The sequence below is a fragment of the Monodelphis domestica genome, chromosome 5 (assembly GCF_027887165.1).
Source record: "Monodelphis domestica isolate mMonDom1 chromosome 5, mMonDom1.pri, whole genome shotgun sequence".
Taxonomy (NCBI): Eukaryota; Metazoa; Chordata; class Mammalia; order Didelphimorphia; family Didelphidae; genus Monodelphis; species Monodelphis domestica.
In genome coordinates, this window is record NC_077231.1 from 249,457,559 (window position 1) to 249,464,008 (window position 6,450).

The 6,450-nt window shown below is 37.1% G+C and overlaps 1 protein-coding gene across 8 annotated transcripts in view; it reads right to left on the bottom strand.

The window, feature by feature from the left end:
* Window positions 1-6,450, bottom strand: part of CCNY (cyclin Y) — a 306,063-nt gene that overhangs the window by 134,982 nt on the left and 164,631 nt on the right. The gene's annotated exons all lie outside the window — the stretch shown is intronic.

Below are 6,450 nucleotides of genomic sequence, written 5' to 3' on the forward strand. Positions count from 1 at the left end.
TCTAAATTTTAATTAAATTTTAATTTTTAATTTTATGCATATCTTTTTAAAGATATGTGTAAAATCATAGTTTATCACTTGGGAAGGAAAAGATCACTACAATTAATACTTCATCATGGCATCCAATTCATGTTACCTGGAATACAGAAGTGGGAGGGAAGCCATATTCTATATATTTTCTTCCTTCCTTCCTTCCTTCCTTTCTTTTTTCCTTCCTTCCTTCCTTCCTTCCTTCCTTCCTTCCTTCCTTCCTTTCTTCTTTCCTTCCTTCATTTCTTCCTTTCCTTTCATTCATTCTTTACTTCTTTCTTTTCATTCTTTCCTTCTTTATTTCTTTATTTCTTTCTCCCTTATCTTCTATCTTAGAATAAGAACTTGGCAATGAGCATGAGGTGACTTGCCCAAGATTATACAGCTAGGAAGTGTCTGAGGCCAGATGTGAACCTAAGACTACCCTCTCCAGTTCTGATTCTCTGTCTCCTACATATTTTTCAAAGATGAAATACTAACCTCAAATATTTTAGCATTTAGGCCATAAAAACCACAAAATGGGGGAGGAGGAGCCTGTCACAAAATAGGTTTCACATTAATATCTCCCTCCTTTTATCAATCAAGCATTTGTTAAGGTCTTACTATACTATATACCAGGCTCTGTGCTACACTCTGAAGAAACAAAAAACAAAAACTAGCACATTTTGTTATTAAGGCTCTTACCCTTTTTTTTTTAATTAAAGGAAGACAAACCAGACACAAATTTGTATGAAACAGATGAGCAGCAAATACAAGTTCATGGATAGAGAAGGGAGACCATGGCGAGACATCAGGAAAGACCTCATGTGGGAAGTAATGCTTAGCTGGGCTTTGAAGGAAATTAAGGATTCTAAGATGAGGCAAAGGAGGGTATGCCACACATGAAGAAGGACCCATGCAGATAGTCCAGAGACAGGAGCTGCAGTACTGTGTGTAATGGACAGCAAGAAGACCAGCTCAGTTCCAAAGGGATCTCTCTATATCTGGGAGAAAAAAAAAGCTCTAATATGAGAGGAAGCATTCCTTCCCAGGGGTAAAGAGCTCCAAAGCTTCATCTTTGGATTATTCTGTCTCAAAGGATGTTCAAGAGGAAAAAGCTCTCTGGAAAATAGAAAAAAAAAACAACTAAAGAAAGGTGAGCTATTATTATTAATAAGCAGATGACTTGCTTATACATTACTTGCTGTGTTACATTGGGTCACTTAACCCTGTTTGCCTCAGTTTCCTCATGTCAAATGAGCTGGAGAAGAAAAAGGCAAACCACTCCACTGTCTTTGGCAAGAAAACCCCAAATGGGGTCTTGAAGAGTCAGACATAACTAAAACAAATGAATGGCAATGTTGAATACAAATGTATCCACTAGATATTCCACAAATTCCTCATCATTAGCAGGGTAAAGATTGGGTTTTTGAAGGATATTCCAATGGAACTATGGTTCTGGCAGGTTCAGACCAGACACCTTCCTCAGTTCTACTTTGCATAATCTTTAACTCCTCAAGCCCTAATTCCTATGAGAGGTCCTTCCTGATCCCCAATCTCCAGGTGCTACCTTCTCTCCTCGTGTAAAAAAAAAAATCTTACCTTCAATTATCTTTTTTTAAGGACCTTCTATCTTGGAATCAATACTAAGAATCAGTTTTAAGGCAAAAGAGCAGTAATGGCTAAACAATGGGGTTAAGTGACTTGCCAGGGTCACACAACTAAGATGTACCTGAGGCCATATTTGAACCCAGAACCTCTTATCTCCAGGACTGACTCTCTATCCACTGAGCCACCCAGATGCCCTCCTTTAATTACCTTATAAAATGTATCCCACATGTGACTGTATTATGTGCCTTTTTATATACATGACTCTCTGAAAGAATATAAGCTCTTTAAGGGCAAAAACCATCTTATTTTTGCCTTTGAATCTCTGAAGTCATTAAAGTTCCAACAAGCTCTTAAGAAAAATGATATTCTTCATTTTTCTATTGCTTCCATTTCCTCCTATATCTTTCCCCCTCCTGCTTACCAAAGAAATATCCCATATGACAAAGAATACACCGCAGTGGACTCTTAATAAATAGTACTGGTCAGTTGGTTAACTCATTGACTGACCTGATGTTTATACACCAAAAGACCAACATAGCTAAACTCTAAGAGTTTCTGGACCAAGATGGACACAGGGTGATGAATTTTTGGCCACAGTCATACACAAAGACCTACTCAGGGGGAGGAACTATATGTGAACTTAAAAGGAAACTGTGCATTGGGAGCTCTTTGAGAAGAGGGAGTATCTTCTACCTTTCCTTGTAGCCCATTCACTTAGCAAAAGCCCTGGCATATGGTAAGATCTTGATAAATATTTTATGACTGACAAATGATTGACTAAACCCCCATACCGAAATTACAGATCCTGTAAAGACCTGACATCTGTTGGGACTAACATTAACAGTTCCAAAAATATATTATCAGACTATTATAAAAATAAACCAATGGCTGAAAAGTGCTGAACATGCCTAAAAATAAAGGGGTTGCATAAAAATCCCAGAACTTTCTAGCTTAGTTTAACATCTGGGTTAATGAGTATTTGTCTAACAGCATAATTAACAAGCATTATTAACAAGTGTTTGTAATGCTTAACATCAGTAAGTTTACTGAGGGTTGGAGTCTCAAACTATTTAACCCTTTGTTATACTGCTATGGTACCCAGCACAAGCCTGCAGTTTCCTGGTTTTTCTTTTTTTCTTATTCTTGGGTGAGTGGGGGGTCCCTTAGTTTTTCCCTCTACCTTCATAACCTTCTTTTGGACCCTTCTTTCCTTTATAGCCTCTCCTTACCCCATCCCAACCCCAGTTGTTTGCAATAAATGTCAGGGGCTATTTCTAGGGTGATAGAACACTGGAATAGCCCAGTTTCATTCATTCAAACCAGGGACAAGCCTAAAAATTGCTATTTAGAAAGACTTTATAAAGTACATGAGGAGTCACAGTATTGGGGGACAGTGATTACTCTTGAGATTTCAAATTATTTCAAATTGCAAGTTCCATAGACATCTCAAAGTCATCCCATCAACAAAATTTGTCATAGATCTCTTCAAACTCCCTTCTAAAAGTTTATTTCCTGATCCATCGTCTCAGTCATCCTTAACTTCTCATTCTCTCTTACCTCCCATATCTGATTAAATGCTAACCCTTTACAAATACCTCACATTTGACCTCTTGAGTCTTGATTCCTATAGCCATCCCCTATCACAATAGTCTCCTTGGTCCATCTCTACTCACACCTACTCATCCGTATAGCTTCTAAAGTGATTTTTCTTAAGCACAAATATGATCAAATATGACCCCTCCTCAATGAACTGCAGTAGGTCTCTTTTGGCTTGAGACTAAACTCCTGTTTAACTTTTAAGTTCTTCACAACTGGCTCCAAACTGTCTTAACTGGCCCCAAACTATCTTTTCAAGCTCTTTATATATTAGTCCCTTCTTGCCCATTATCCATTCCAGTCAAATTGCCCTTCTCTCTATTTTTCCATCCATTATGGGTGCAACTGCACTGGCCATATCTTTCTCAGCTAGGGATGTTCTCTCCCTACCTTTGCCTGGTAAAAGTCACTAAAGCCCTGCCTTCTGGAGGAAATCTCTCCTAATTCCCCCAACTGTCTTTGCCTTCCTTCTCCAGTTGCCTTAAGTTTAACTACCTCATGCTGATTTGTGGTTTTCTCTTAATATTTATTCTGTAGCTCTTTCCATGTACACTTGTTGTCTCCCTTAATGGAATGAAACTCCTTTGAGAGCAGAAATTGCTTTATTCTTTTGTAATTTATAGACCCTTAGAACCTTGCATTGTACTTAGCACATAACAGGCACTTAAATTCTTTTTGATTGACTGATTGATCAATCCTGACCAAGGGAGTAGGGACCATCTGAGACTCTAGACCCTAGACCCATACGCACGCACCTCCTCCCATCCAGAATCTGGGTATTCTCAAGTCAGTTATGGTTCTAAAGCCATCCCCCCACTTCCCAATATTCTACTGAATAATTATAATACATATATGTATTGATTTACCCAGATTTTATTTTATATATCTGCATACTTATATATCCTATACATATTATAATAGAGTATAATATACTATAATGGAGTATATTATATTATAATAGAATAGAATATATAATATATGAGTATGATATACTATTAAATATAATATATATTTAGTATATATTAATATATACTAGTAAATACTAACATATACTATATTATAGGTATATACTATAATATATGTGAAATGTACATATAGTATACTGAACACTATATACTATACAATATATTATAGTATATAATATACAAAATGGCATAGTATAAACTTGATATATACTATTTATTGTATTTTGTTGTTAGTTATAGCAGTCATGTCTGATTCTTCATGACCCCATTTAGAATTTTCTTAGCAAAAAAAAAAAACAAAAAAACTAGAATTCTTTGCCATTTCCCTTTTCTAGCTCATTTTACAAATAGGGAACAGAGGCAAACAAGGTTAGGTGACTTTCCGAGGGTCACACAGTAAATATCTGAGGCCAGATTTAACTCATGAATCTGAAAATGAATCTTCCTAACTTCAGACCTGGCACTCTAGCCCGTGAGCACACACACACACATGCATGCACACACATTTTAATAGATATAATAATAGTTATATGCATGTATATCCATATACATATGTATATTATTATGTGCATGTGAATATGTAATTCTACTGTAGTATAGTATATGCAATATACTTCATTAGAGGTATGTGCTCTGTATCTCAAATTAGATTACTTTCCTTTCAAATCATATTGAGAAGAAACACTTTAACTTGCTACTCAATCAGTTATGCAAGAACAAGAAACCAACCACTTCATGCACTGGCTGTCTGTATAAAACTCTGTAAACCACACAGGGTCAAAGGGAAGGGAGAAAGAACATGATTAGTCCAGGAAGTGGAGAGCAGCAAAATTATGCTTTGGTCCCATTTGGGGAATCATAGAAGAGACCAAGTGGGAAAAAATATATATCTTTCTTTGGTACCTTTTCCTATTTAGCAGTTGCTAAAAATAATTGTGTAGTTTCCAAACCCAAATCTTCCCTTTTCAGATAATTGTCTCCCTGTTTTACTCATTCATTCTTACATCCACCAACCTATTCTCTTCTCTCTTCCTTCCACATTCTTTACTGCTATTCAGAAACTTCCTTAGGAAGATGATCCCTATAGCATTAAGAATTGCCACAAGCCCTCTTCAGGGATCTTTCTCTAGAATCCTAAAGTGTGTGCCTCAGCCTCCCTTTGGCCCCACTTGTGTCCTCTTTCTCGGGGGGGGGGGGGGGGGGGGGGCGGTCGTCCTACTGACAGTTTTTCCCCCTAAAAAAAGCTTTCATCTAAGAGAAGATATGCCTTTGCTTCTAAACAGCAGTATAAACAACACTAAGAAAGGAAGAGGCATGGACTAAACTGGTTTCCCTTTGAATTTCCTGAAATAATAAGGAAAAATACATTTTGTACTCAAGGATATTTTATCATCTCTCTGTGAAAAGGATCTCATCTGTCCAAAAGCCACTTGTTTGAATAAAGCCAAAACCCAAGAAGGAAGCCAGAAGACATATAAGTAGTGGTAGCACTGCTAGTAGTAGTAGCAGCAGTAACAGCATTAATTGCAGCAACACCAGTAGTAATAGTAGTAGTAGTATTGGTGTTGGTAGTGGAGCTGCTGCTGCTGCTGCAGTGGTAGTGGTGGTAGTGGTGGTGGGGTGATAGTTAGTAGTAGTAGTAGTAGTAGTAGTAGTAGTAGTAGTAGTAGTAGTAATTCACATAACTTTGAAGTTTATAAAGTACTTTTCTTATAACCTTGTGAAGTAAACCATCCAAGCATTATTATACACACACACACACACACACACACACACACACACATACACACACACATTCATTTTACAGATGAGGAAACTGAGGCTCAACCAGTAAATGTCATGCCCAGGATCACAGAATCACTAAACAGAAGATCCAAGAACAGTCATTGCTCATTCCACTGGCCCAAACTCTGCTGGTGGACTCTTAGGAGGATCCTTCAAAGACTTATTCTTACTTTATATCCTTTTTTTTTTCAAAGTTCTATTATCTGACTTGTCAGTCCAAAGAAGAATGAAAAAAGAAAATTAGAAATGGGGTCAAAAGAGGGGAGGGAGGGAAGGAAGAGAACCTGTACCAAAAACCCAACAGAGAAGGCTATTAGAAGCACACACAATGACAGCAGCAATCATTAACAGCTGATAGCTGGGACAGCAAGGAAAGAAATTCAAAAGAGATTTGGTTTGATTTTGTATTTTGTTTTGTTTTGTTTTTTAAGTAGAAACAAGATCTCAAAAACCACACAGAGTAGCTAAACAGCCCAAAATATTC